The following is a 13,399-nucleotide window of genomic DNA, read 5'->3' as shown; positions in this document are numbered from 1 at the left end:
ACACTCTGTCTCGCTCTCTCTCAAAAATAAATAAACATTAAAAAAAATTTTTTTTAAGTGTGCAAACAGGGGGACAGCTGGGGCAATATGTCAGCCTGCGCCCACACCAACTCCCTCCTGTTACATGGCAGGAAGTGTCCCCTCTGGCTCCTTCCACAGACCCCCACTCCCACCCCCAGGGCTGCCCAAAACTCATGCAGAACCGTAGTTTCTCAGAGACACAGCAGCCTCAGGAGCAAGATGGCTGGGTGGTCGTGAGTGCCGACTGTGCGTCGGCTGCTTTCGTTCCCATCCCTGCCCTACCCTGTAGCAGTGGGACCCTGGACAAGTTACTGATCCTCAGCTCTCCACCTCTAGAACGAGGATAATAATGTTTCCTAGCTGACAGGGTTCATGTGAAGCTCTTACAATACTGCCTGATGCAAAAAGGCATACAATAAATGCAGGACATCACTGCGGAGCCACTAACAATCTCTCCAGGGAACCCACTGGCATTGGGGGAAGGGCAGATCCTACCTGTCTAGGGCTGCCTCAACGTGGCAGGACAGGGACTGTTCCGGGCCCTGGAAGCAAAGGCTGGCAGTGCTTCTCCAGCCAGGTGACCGTCAAAATGGATGAGCAGTGAGGACAGGGTTTGAACCAACATTTGTGTACCCTAAGCCTGTACCTTTAACCACTGACACGAAGCAGCCTCCTCTGAAGCCCATGCTGAGCACAAAAAAAGAAAAAAAAAAAAAAAACCTTTCTCCTCAAGGACAGCAGACAACAAAGAAATAGGACTGAAAAAAATAAAACAAAATAAAGCAATCAGAAGGCATGGCATTTATTAGTTTTTAAGTTACCAAATTCTCCTCTTCAGGTCTTTTGAGAGTCTCTTATGCCACAGCACAGAAACCAGGCTGTCATTCCCTTCCTAAAGATGAGCAGATAGCTCTCGTCAGAAGTGGACCACCGGACTGGGGTGCCTGGGTGGCTCAGTTGGTTAAGCGTCCGACTTGGTCTCAGGTCATGATCTCGTGGTTCATGGGTTCGAGCCCGAGTGGGGTTCTGTGCTGACAGCTCAGGGTCTGGAGCCTGTTTCAGATTCTGTGTCTCCCTATCTCTCTGCTCCTCCCCACTCACACTCTGTCTCTCTCTCTCTGTCTCAAAAATAAATAAACATTAAAAAAATTAAAAAAAAAAAAAAAAAAAAGAGAGAGAAGTGGGCAACCAGAAAGCCAACACTTTCCTCTGAAGGTCTTGGGGTCACCGGAAACCCCAGGTCCTGGCCTCATGGCCCAGCACTCCCCTAGCCCCTCCCTTTCATAGGCAGCTTGTGGTACCTATCACAGGCCACTGTGGCCCACAGAGGCTCTGGGAGATCTCAAGGCCTGACCGTGTCTGAGGTGTGGCTCCAAGAACACAGTGGCCCATAAAACAGCCTCAAGGCTGAGCACCAGGAACAGCCATAAAACCCACAGTTGTAACAGCAGACACCCCGCGGCCGGAGCAAAGAAGCCAGCTGCTGGGCTCCCTGTGAACCACAGAGGGATGTTCCCTCCCCAGCACTCCACCCAGCTGCAGCCCCGGGACACAGGATTGTAAGATCCTCGGAAGCCACCTGGCAGAAGATGCATTTCACAGAGTGCTCACTAGCTGCCGGGGACTGCATTGGATGCCCTCCCCGAAGGAGGTCAAGTAGATAATGCAGGAAAGAGCCGGCACCCCGCCTGCAGCCAAGGACTCTGTAAATAGTACCCTTCATCTCTCCTAAGACCAGAAGTGCCCAGCAAGTTGGGCATGATTCCCGTCCTCCAGACGCGGAAACCGAGGCTCTGAGAAGTTGCACAACCAGGAAGTGACCGCACTGGGTCTGGGCCAGGTCTATCTCCAAACATGGGTTGTGCCCACCTCCCTTTCTCAGCTGCTCCTGGAGGGACCGGGGGACAGGCTGCCAGAGATGCTAGAGGAGGTCTGGGGGTTCCCGGCTAAGCGGCCTCTAGACTCTGGGCACGTGGGCTTCCGGGGCACCCTCCCGTATCTGCTGGGACAGTCCCCAGTGGTGTCTCAGGGGGCAGGCCCAAGCAGCCTCCCATATCAGCCACGGCTGGGGGCAGGGGTGGGTACCATCTCCTACTCCTGCTTCTGGGAAGGTTTTCCATGTCGCAGGCCCTCGGGCTGCCAACACATGGTAACAATGACAGTAGTAGTTCACCTTTAGTAGGTGCTTCCTAAGTGCCGTGTAAGTACCTGACCCAGATTAGGTCCCTGCATGGATGCAGACACTCCAGGAGGGAGGTGGCCTTTTATAGAAAATGGAGGTTTATGGTAGCTACACAACTTGTCCGAGGTCATGCAGCTACAGATGGCAGAGCTGGGAGTGAATCTTCAGTCCTCGCCATACCGCCTCACCTCTCAGGGATCACATCCACAGAGGTGTCCACTTGGCCACCATATTCCCAGACACACAAATGGCTGCAACCTGGATCCTCTCCTCAAACTCCACCTTCCACCCTCCCTCAAATCCCCTGGCCTTTCTTGGCTCCCTGTGCCCTAGGCCCTTTGCAGGTAAGACTGCTGAAAGGCCAGGTTGGTTCTAAGCTTAGGGTCACCCAGCCCTGCCCCTCATCCCACTTCCAATTGGAAGGAGGGATGGGTCAGCCAGGTACAAGTACCTCCTCCAGAGAAACACCCAAACCCCAAAGGTCTTTAAAACAGCACCCCAACCTAGAGTCAAGAAAGACGTTTGCACCTGGCAGTCCCTTCTTCCTAAGCCCCAAGGGGTGCTAAGCAGGCAGTATTGCCCCATCACTAGCTCTCTCTTGATGACATGGAACCCCCTTCCTGAAGCAGGCAGAGCCATCAGGGATTCACCACATTCGGCCAACAAACCCTTGCAGGGCGCCATCTTGGTTGTTCAGAGCCACCTTGGGCACCTTGACCATGGGGAAGACCCTACAAGACCTCTAGGGGAAGCGGATCTTCCAGAGATCCTCTCCCCACTTTGGCAGTGGCCTTGCTCTGTTCTCCCTCCCCATGACTGTGTGCCTACAGTGACTCACCCTGGCCGGGCCTGGGGTTCTGACTCAGCTAGGCGGATGGGGCAGGAGAGACATGTGCCATGCCAGACCTGGGATGAGAAGAAGAGCTGCCAGCTAGGGAAGGAACGGAAGTCAGGGAAGGGCGTGAGTGGGATGTGCGAGACTGAGGAACCTCGTGTCACTCTTGGGGGATATCAGGAGCAGCCACACAGGACGAAGGGTTGTACTGCAGAGTCACGCCAGCCAAGCGGAAGGACAGCCTTCCCCGCGGCTCCCCTGCTGAATGTACTTATGGACTCCCTTACCCTCAATACCCCTTAAGAACATCATTTGTGGACATGCTGGTTGGCGGACACACTGGACATGGCCTCACCATGTCCACGTCCTAATCCCCAGGACCCATGAGAATGTCTTACGTGACCAACAGGGTCCCACAGGTATCATTAAGCAATAGATTTTAAGATGGGGTAAGTGTCCTGGATTATCCCTAGATGTGAACACAAGGGTCCGGAGAAGAGGGAGGCAGAGGGAGATCTGACTGCAGATGAGAACGTAGGAGATATGGTGGTGGAAACAGAGACCACAGTGATGGGCTCTGAAGATGGGGCACAGGCCACAAGACAAGGACCACGACTGGCCACTGGATGCTACAAAAGGCAAGGGAAGGAGACCCCCCAGCTCAGAGCCTCCAGAAGGAACCAGCCCAGGGGATGCCTTGACATTAGCCCCAGTGAAACCAATTACAAATTTCTGGCCCCCAGAGCTGTGGGAGAATAATCGCTGGTGTCCTGAGCCACTAAGTTTGCAGTAATCTATCACAGTGGCGATCAGAAACAGAAACACACTCCCCCCATCTGAGAAGCCAGGACGTACTCTCCTTGCTCAGCACCGTGCTGGCCAGAGGCTAAGAGATGAACAAAACAGACGTATGCCTGGCCTCCTAGAGCTTCTAGTTACTCTCTCCTCCTCTTCCATCTTTCCTCCTGGGGCCCCAGGGCCTGGAGTACATTGCCATCTGCCTCTCAGAGTCTCCCCGTCCCTTTCCCTTCCAGTCCACTGCCTCCAAGCAGCTTTGCTGGGGCCACAGAGGCTTCACGGCACTGGGCCCTCGGGCACACTCCTCACCTGCCCAGGCCTGACTAATACTGCTCTCTCCTTCAGGCCTTCCTTCTGCAGAGAAGCCTTCCGCGAGCCCTGCCCTCTTCCGCGGACTGTCATCACACTCTGGACTCCCGTGTATGCACACGCGTGTGCACATGTGCGTCCAAGGGGGCAATGATCTGTCTTCCTATCTACCTGCACTCTCACCAGAGCAGACTCAACAAACACTAGCCTACCAGGCTCCCGTCCGCAAGTGACAGTGTCCATCTGGACTAGGTCTATGGTCCCTGAAATTTGGCGGATATGACGTTTAAAAAGAGCATGAAGGTCTTTGAATAATCAAAATTGTTTAAAAAAAGGAAAAAAAAAGACAGGTGATCGGCACTCTCAGGCCTGAGTCGGAAACAGGAGAAGTCTGGGCTCAAGTTTCAGTAACACAGAAGGGGCTTAAAGCCCCAGATTCCAAAGCCTTCCAAGGATGAATGTCGCCATGACCTTTAGACAGTGATCAAACCCTTCCAGGGCAGAGGCTGCAGGGAAAAGGTTCCAAAGAGGGAGGAACCATTCAGGAAAAGCAGAAATGAGGTGGCAGTCACCATCATTCCAATCAGCCTGACTGCCACCCACGTCCCCACCCTTGGGCTAGGCCCCAACCCCCTGGACCTAGGGCACACTGCCCCAATCCTGCATGGCCACCTCTCCCCTAAGGCAGGTCTCAGCTCAGTGAGTGCCTCCTCAGAAAGGCCTTCCCTGTCACCGACTAAGGGGGCCCCTCAAACACCCTCAACCCCATCGCCCTCTTCTGTTTTCTCCACTGTGCCCTAGAAATGATCTCATTCATTTATTGACTGATTGTTGATTATCTGACCCACCCCCCACCCCGCTCCCCACCTCCCCAGCCCTTTTCCTTGCTGTTCTCCTTGGGTGGGCTTCACAAAGTGCCTGGCACATGGGGGTGCTCAAGAATGCAGAATGAACCCTCACCGTGCATATCCAGGAGACGCCGGGATACAAAGGCCCACTCCTGTCCTCACAAAACCCTAGTCTGGTGGCTCCCCCAAAAGAGCCCACCTGCAGAGTGAGAGCCTCTCACTAGCACAGAATCTCTTTCTTCCCCGGCCAACAGCCCCATCCACTTCAAGACAGAAAAGATGGGAATGGAGAATCCTTAAGGTCAAGCACAGCAGATCCCAGTCAAAAACAACTCACTGGCTAAGTGAAAAAAGCCAGACACAAACGGCCACACATTCTGTGATTCCATGTATATGAAATGCCCAGATTAGACACACCCACAGAGCTACAAAGTAGATGACGTAAACAGAGGAGGGGACGGGGGAGTGCCTGTTGAATGGGTACAGGGCTTCCTTTTAGGGTGATGAAAATGTTCTGGGATCAAATAGTGGTGACGGTTGCACAACTTTGTGAATATACTAAAAACTACTGAATTGTACACCCTAAAAGGATACATTTTATCTCAACTAAAAAAAGAGAAGACCCATTGAATAATGCAATGGAGTGGTCAGAACTGCAGGTTCTAGAGTCAGACTGCCCAGCCTCATTCCTGGCTTGAGCCACGGGCTGTATGGACTCAAGCAAATTCCTTGGTCTCTCTGTACATTGGTTTCCCTATGTGTAGATGGGGGTAATAATTGTGCCAGCCTCAAAAAGGTGTTGTGAGGATGAAATTCGACCATCACTTGTAGAAAACTTTGGTTGACTGCTTTCCCAATGTCCATCTTCTCCCTTCCTCGCAGACCCTGTTTTCCATTTAGAGGTCATCAAGGTTCTAGGGACACTGACCACACAGCCTTGCCTTAGCCTGACCAGTGAGAGTGACCCTCAGGACCAGTGCAAGGAATTCTGGGACAAAGGTGTTCTATTTCCTGCAGGTGTGAACATAAGAGCACGTGCCCTCCAAAACTGTGGAAGCCATCTGAGAACCCAGAGGCAATGCAGCCTCAGGATGAGGCCACCTGTAAGGAAAGTAGACCGGAGAGACAGAAAGAAACTGAGTCCTTGGAGACACTGAGCCACTGGATCAAGCATCACCTGAAGTCACCCACCCTTTCAGTTACATGAACTAATGAAGTCCCTTTAACGTTTAAGATAGTTAAAGTCAGGATTCCTTCCACTTACTATCAAAAGCATCACAACTCATTCAGTTACATAAAGTCCTTCCCTCTGGGCCTGGCACATAGTTCCCTAAACGTGTGAGCTATTGTGACTTTTTTTCCAAACTTCTCCTATGCTATTCACCAAGGTCAATGCTATTCATCCTAATGTCTAAAGATGAACACTACTGGCTTATAAGCAGATACCGGCTTATAACCTTATAATTCAATTCCACATCCCTGTTGATGGCAAGCCATAGACAACTCCCTCAAAGACCCTAAAATCAATGCACACAACAATTATTCATGAGGTGGTTTACTGTGTGCCCAGACAAGATGAGGTAGGCAACAGGAAAGTGTAAGAACAAGGCACCATGGTTATAAGCTGACAGAGGAGTTTATAACCTAATCTGGAAGGCAAGAGCCAGGGCCACAAGACAGTAAAGCCTGTATTTGCCTCCTTATATGATTTAAGCAATTTAAAGTGAAAGCTAAAAGAGTTTGAGGGAAAAAGAGATGAAAGTCTTGGTGGCTTTCTAGTGTCTCCTGGCCCCCTCTGCTCCCACACAGGGGCCTACGCAGATCCAAACACACTCCCTCCGCCATCCAAGAATGTACAGACTAAACAGCACACCAGAGTCCAGCCCCAGGCCTTGCCTCGCTCCCGCAAACACCAAAGTTCATGTCCATATTCCATGTACATGGCCAGAGACCCAGACCCATTCCCGGTCATGCACAGCAAGCTGGCTAAACTACTCAAGGATTCAGTCAGTTCCTCTTCCCCCAATTTCTTTTCTTCCCGATGCAGTAGAGATGTGATGCATGAAATACTTATTCCACAGAACCCAGGGGCAGGTGGGGAGCCTCAAATCCAGAGAAAGCAAGATGCAATGATGCAAAAAGAGATCAAGATACATGAATATTCATCTTCCTTCCCCTTATGATAGAAACCAAATTTGTGCGGGTGCATTGAGCTCCGTTTCCTCTGAATCCCTCAGAGCGCTCAAGGTCTGTATCTCATCGCTCTGCCTGAACACAGAACGTAATGTGGGGTTCCTGCCTCCAAGGACTGGTGGCTAGAAAGGTGCATACATATGTAAAAAAAAAAAAAACACCAACCTCTACACTAAGTTCTGTGCATGCCCTATATGTATTTAGACCTCAGTTTAGAAATTGAAAGTCCAAAGACTGGCAGATTTCTTCTTATCCTTCAAGGAGTTCTCTAGAGACCATCCCAGAAGACAAAGCAGAGGCTGACTTATTTCTGGATCCCCTGCCCCGTGCCCAGGTATACAATAGGTGCCTAATTATTGCTTATTGCAGGAATTAAGTTACAACCTGGGACTTCTGCCCATACGATAGGACTGTAAGTTCTCAAACTCTGTGTCTTCTACCGCCTGGGCTGCCTATGTGACCCTGGGGCAATTACTTAACCTCTCTGGGTCTCTCCTCCCCAACACCTGCCCTTCAGGGCTGCTGTGAGAATTTTACCAGCTGCAACGCAAAGTGGCCAGCTCAGAAATATGACACACTGCAGACACGTTCTAAGCTCTCAGTAAATGGCAGCCCTTCTGCCCCAACCTCCCCCCAGCCCCATCACAGTACAAGGTTTAAAACTTCCAGGATCCCGAGGGAGGTTCCGGAAGATGGCGGCGTAGGAGGACGCGGGGCTCACAGCGCGTCCTGCCGATCACTTAGATTCCACCTACACCTGCCTAAAGAACCCAGAAAACCGCCAGAGGATTAGCAGAAGGGAGTCTCCGGAGTCAAGCGCAGACTAGAGGCCCACGGAAGAGGGTAGGAAGGGCGGCGAGGCGGTGCGCGCTCCACGGACTGGCGGGAGGGAGCCGGGGCGGAGGGGCGACTCGCCGGCCAAGCAGAGCCCCCGAGTCTGGCTGGCAAAAGCGGAGGGGCCGGACGGACTGTGTTCCGACAGCAAGCGCGACTTAGCGTCTGGGAGGTCACAAGTTAACAGCTCTGCTCAGAAAACGGGAAGGCTGGAGGACAAAGGGAGGGAGAGCTGCTGAGCCCCCGGACGGCAGAGCTCAGCTTGGCGGGGAACAAAGGCGCCAGCGCCATCTCCCCCGCCCATCCCCCAGCCAAAATCCCAAAGGGAACCAGTTCCTGCCAGGGAACTTGCTCGCTCCGCGCAAACACCCAACTCTGTGCTTCTGCGGAGCCAAACCTCCGGCAGCGGATCTGACTCCCTCCCGCTGCCACAGGGCTCCTCCTGGAGTGGATCACCTAAGGAGAAGCGAGCTAAGCCTGCCCCTCCACCCCCCGTGCACCTTGCCTACCCACCCCAGCTAATACGCCAGATCCCCAGCAACACAAGCCTGGCAGTGTGCAAGTAGCCCAGACGGGACACGCCACCCCACAGTGAATCCCGCCCCTAGGAGAGGGGAAGAGAAGGCACACACCAGTCTGACTGTGGCCCCAGCAGTGGGCTGGGGGCAGACATCGGGTCGGACTGCGGCCCCGCCCACTAACTCCAGTTATACACCACAGCACAGGGGAAGTGCCCTGCAGGTCCTCACCACGCCAGGGACTCTCCAAAATGACCAAACGGAAGAATTCCCCTCAGAAGAATCTCCAGGAAATAACAACAGCTAATGAACTGATCAAAAAGGATTTAAATAATATAACAGAAAGTGAATTTAGAATAATAGTCATAAAATTAATCGCTGGGCTTGAAAACAGTATACAGGACAGCAGAGAATCCCTTGCCACAAAGATCGAGGGACTAAGGAACAGTCACGAGGAGCTGAAAAACGCTTTAAACGAAATGCAAAACAAAATGGAAACCACGATAGCTCGGCTTGAAGAGGCAGAGGAGAGAATAGGTGAACTAGAAGATAAAGTTATGGAGAAAGAGGAAGCTGAAAGAAAGAGAGATAAAAAAATCCAGGAGTATGAGGGGAAAATTAGAGAACTAAGTGATACACTAAAAAAAAATAATATACGCATAATTGGTATCCCAGAGGAGGAAGAGAGAGGGAAAGGTGCTGAAGGGGTACTTGAACAAATTATAGCTGAGAACTTCCCTGAACTGGGGAAGGAAAAAGGCATTGAAATCCAAGAGGCACAGAGAACTCCCTTCAGACGTAACTTGAATCGATCTTCTGCACGACATATCATAGTGAAACTGGCAAAATACAAGGATAAAGAGAAAATTCTGAAAGCAGCAAGGGATAAACGTGCCCTCACATATAAAGGGAGACCTATAAGACTCGTGACTGATCTCTCCTTTGAAACTTGGCAGGCCAGAAAGGCTTGGCACGATATCTACAGTGTGCTAAACAGAAAAAATATGCAGCTGAGAATCCTTTATCCAGCAAGTCTGTCATTTAGAATAGAAGGAGAGATAAAGGTCTTCCCAAACAAACAAAAACTGAAGGAATTTGTCACCACGAAACCAGCCCTACAAGAGATCCTAAGGGGGATCCTGTGAGACAAAGTACCAGAGACATCACTACAAGCATAAAACATACAGACATCACAATGACTCTAAACCCATATCTTTCTATAATAACACTGAATGTAAATGGATTAAATGCGCCAACTAAAAGACATAGGGTATCAGAATGGATAAAAAAACAAGACCCATCTATTTGCTGTCTACAAGAGACTCATTTTAGATCTGAGGACACCTTTAGATTGAGAGTGAGGGGATGGAGAACTATCTATCATGCTCCTGGAAGCCAAAAGAAAGCTGGAGTAGCCATACTTATATCAGACAAACTAGACTTTAAATTAAAGGCTGTAACAAGAGATGAAGAAGGGCATTATATAATAATCACAGGGTCTATCCACCAGGAAGAGCTAACTATTATAAATGTCTATGCGCCAAATACCCGAGCCCCCAGATATATAAAACAATTACTCATAAACATAAGCAACCTTATTGATAAGAATGTGGTCATTGCAGGGGACTTTAACACCCCACTTACAGAAATGGATAGATCATCTAGACACACAGTCAATAAAGAAACAAGGGCCCTGAATGATACATTGGATCAGATGGACTTGACAGATATATTTAGAACTCTGCATCCCAAAGCAACAGAATATACTTTCTTCTCGAGTGCACATGGAACATTCTCCAAGATAGATCATATACTGGGTCACAAAACAGCCCTTCATAAGTTTACAAGAATTGAAATTATACCATGCATACTTTCAGACCACAATGCTATGAAGCTTGAAATCAACCACAGGAAAAAGTCTGGAAAACCTCCAAAAGCATGGAGGTTAAAGAACACCCTACTAACGAATGAGTGGGTCAACCAGGCAATTAGAGAAGAAATCAAAATATATATGGAAACAAACGAAAATGAAAATACAACAATCCAAACGCTTTGGGATGCAGCGAAGGCAGTCCTGAGAGGAAAATACATTGCAATCCAGGCCTATCTCAAGAAACAAGAAAAATCCCAAATACAAAATCTAACAGCACACCTAAAGGAAATAGAAGCAGAACAGCAAAGGCAGCCTAAACCCAGCAGAAGAAGAGAAATAATAAAGATCAGAGCAGAAATAAACAATATAGAATCTAAAAAAACTGTAGAGCAGATCAACGAAACCAAGAGTTGGTTTTTTGAAAAAATAAACAAAATTGACAAACCTCTAGCCAGGCTTCTCAAAAAGAAAAGGGAGATGACCCAAATAGATAAAATCATGAATGAAAATGGAATGATTACAACCAATCCCTCAGAGATACAAACAATTATCAGGGAATACTATGAAAAATTATATGCCAACAAATTGGACAACCTGGAAGAAATGGACAAATTCCTAAACACCCACACTCTTCCAAAACTCAATCAGGAGGAAATAGAAAGCTTGAACAGACCCATAACCAGCGAAGAAATTGAATCGGTTATCAAAAATCTCCCAACAAATAAGAGTCCAGGACCAGATGGCTTCCCAGGGGAGTTCTACCAGACATTTAAAGCAGAGATAATACCTATCCTTCTCAAGCTATTCCAAGAAATAGAAAGGGAAGGAAAACTTCCAGACTCATTCTATGAAGCCAGTATTACTTTGATTCCTAAACCAGACAGAGACCCAGTAAAAAAAGAGAACTACAGGCCAATATCCCTGATGAATATGGATGCAAAAATTCTTAATAAGATACTAGCAAATCGAATTCAACAGCATATAAAAAGAATTATTCACCATGATCAAGTGGGATTCATTCCTGGGATGCAGGGCTGGTTCAACATTCGCAAATCGATCAACGTGATACATCACATTAACAAAAAAAAAGAGAAGAACCATATGATCCTGTCAATCGATGCAGAAAAGGCCTTTGACAAAATCCAGCACCCTTTCTTAATAAAAACCCTTGAGAAAGTCGGGATAGAAGGAACATACTTAAAGATCATAAAGGCCATTTATGAAAAGCCCACAGCTAACATCATCCTCAACGGGGAAAAACTGAGAGCTTTTTCCCTGAGATCAGGAACACGACAGGGATGCCCACTGTCACCGCTGTTGTTTAATATAGTGCTGGAAGTTCTAGCATCAGCAATCAGACAACAAAAGGAAATCAAAGGCATCAAAATTGGCAAAGACGAAGTCAAGCTTTCGCTTTTTGCAGATGACATGATATTATACATGGAAAATCCGATAGACTCCACCAAAAGTCTGCTAGAACTGATACATGAATTCAGCAAAGTTGCAGGATACAAAATCAATGTGCAGAAATCAGTTGCATTCTTATACACTAACAATGAAGCAACAGAAAGACAAATGAAGAAACTGATCCCATTCACAATTGCACCAAGAAGCATAAAATACCTAGGAATAAATCTAACCAAAGATGTAAAAGATCTGTATGCTGAAAACTATAGAAAGCTTATGCAGGTAATTGAAGAAGATATAAAGAAATGGAAAGACATTCCCTGCTCATGGATTGGAAGAATAAATATTGTCAAAATGTCAATACTACCCAAAGCTATCTACACATTCAATGCAATCCCAATCAAAATTGCACCAGCATTCTTCTCGAAACTAGAACAAGCAATCCTAAAATTCATATGGAACCACAAAAGGCCCCGAATAGCCAAAGTAATTTTGAAGAAGAAGACCAAAGCAGGAGGCATCACAATCCCAGACTTTAGCCTCTACCACAAAGCTGTCATCATCAAGACAGCATGGTATTGGCATAAAAACAGACACATAGACCAATGGAATAGAATAGAAACCCCAGAACTAGACCCACAAACGTATGGCCAACTCATCTTTGACAAAGCAGGAAAGAACATCCAATGGAAAAAAGACAGTCTCTTTAACAAATGGTGCTGGGAGAACTGGACAGCAACATGCAGAAGGTTGAAACTAGACCACTTTCTCACACCATTCACAAAAATAAACTCAAAATGGATAAAGGACCTGAATGTGAGACAGGAAACCATCAAAACCTTAGAGGAGAAAGCAGGAAAAGACCTCTCTGACCTCAGCCGTAGCAATCTCTTACTCGGCACATCCCCAAAGGCAAGGGAATTAAAAGCAAAAGTGAATTACTGGGACCTTATGAAGATAAAAAGCTTCTGCACAGCAAAGGAAACAACCAACAAAACTAAAAGGCAACCAACGGAATGGGAAAAGATATTTGCAAATGACACATCGGACAAAGGGCTAGTATCCAAAATCTATAAAGAGCTCATCAAACTCCACACCCGAAAAACAAATAACCCAGTGAAGAAATGGGCAGAAAACATGAATAGACACTTCTCTAAAGAAGACATCCGGATGGCCAACAGGCACATGAAAAGATGTTCAACGTCGCTCCTTATCAGGGAAATACAAATCAAAACCACACTCAGATACCACCTCACGCCAGTCAGAGTGGCCAAAATGAAGAAATCAGGAGACTACAGATGCTGGAGAGGATGTGGAGAAACAGGAACCCTCTTGCACTGTTGGTGGGAATGCAAATTGGTGCAACCGCTCTGGAAAGCAGTGTGGAGGTTCCTCAGAAAATTAAAAATAGACCTACCCTATGACCCAGCAATAGCACTGCTAGGAATTTATCCAAGGGATACAGGAGTACTGATGCATAGGGGCACCTGTACCCCAATGTTTATAGCGGCACTCTCAACAATAGCCAAATTATGGAAAGAGCCTAAATGTCCATCAACTGATGAATGGATAAAGAAATTG

The sequence above is a fragment of the Panthera uncia genome, unplaced genomic scaffold (assembly GCF_023721935.1).
Source record: "Panthera uncia isolate 11264 unplaced genomic scaffold, Puncia_PCG_1.0 HiC_scaffold_715, whole genome shotgun sequence".
Taxonomy (NCBI): domain Eukaryota; kingdom Metazoa; phylum Chordata; class Mammalia; order Carnivora; family Felidae; genus Panthera; species Panthera uncia.
This window is presented reverse-complemented; position numbering follows the sequence as displayed.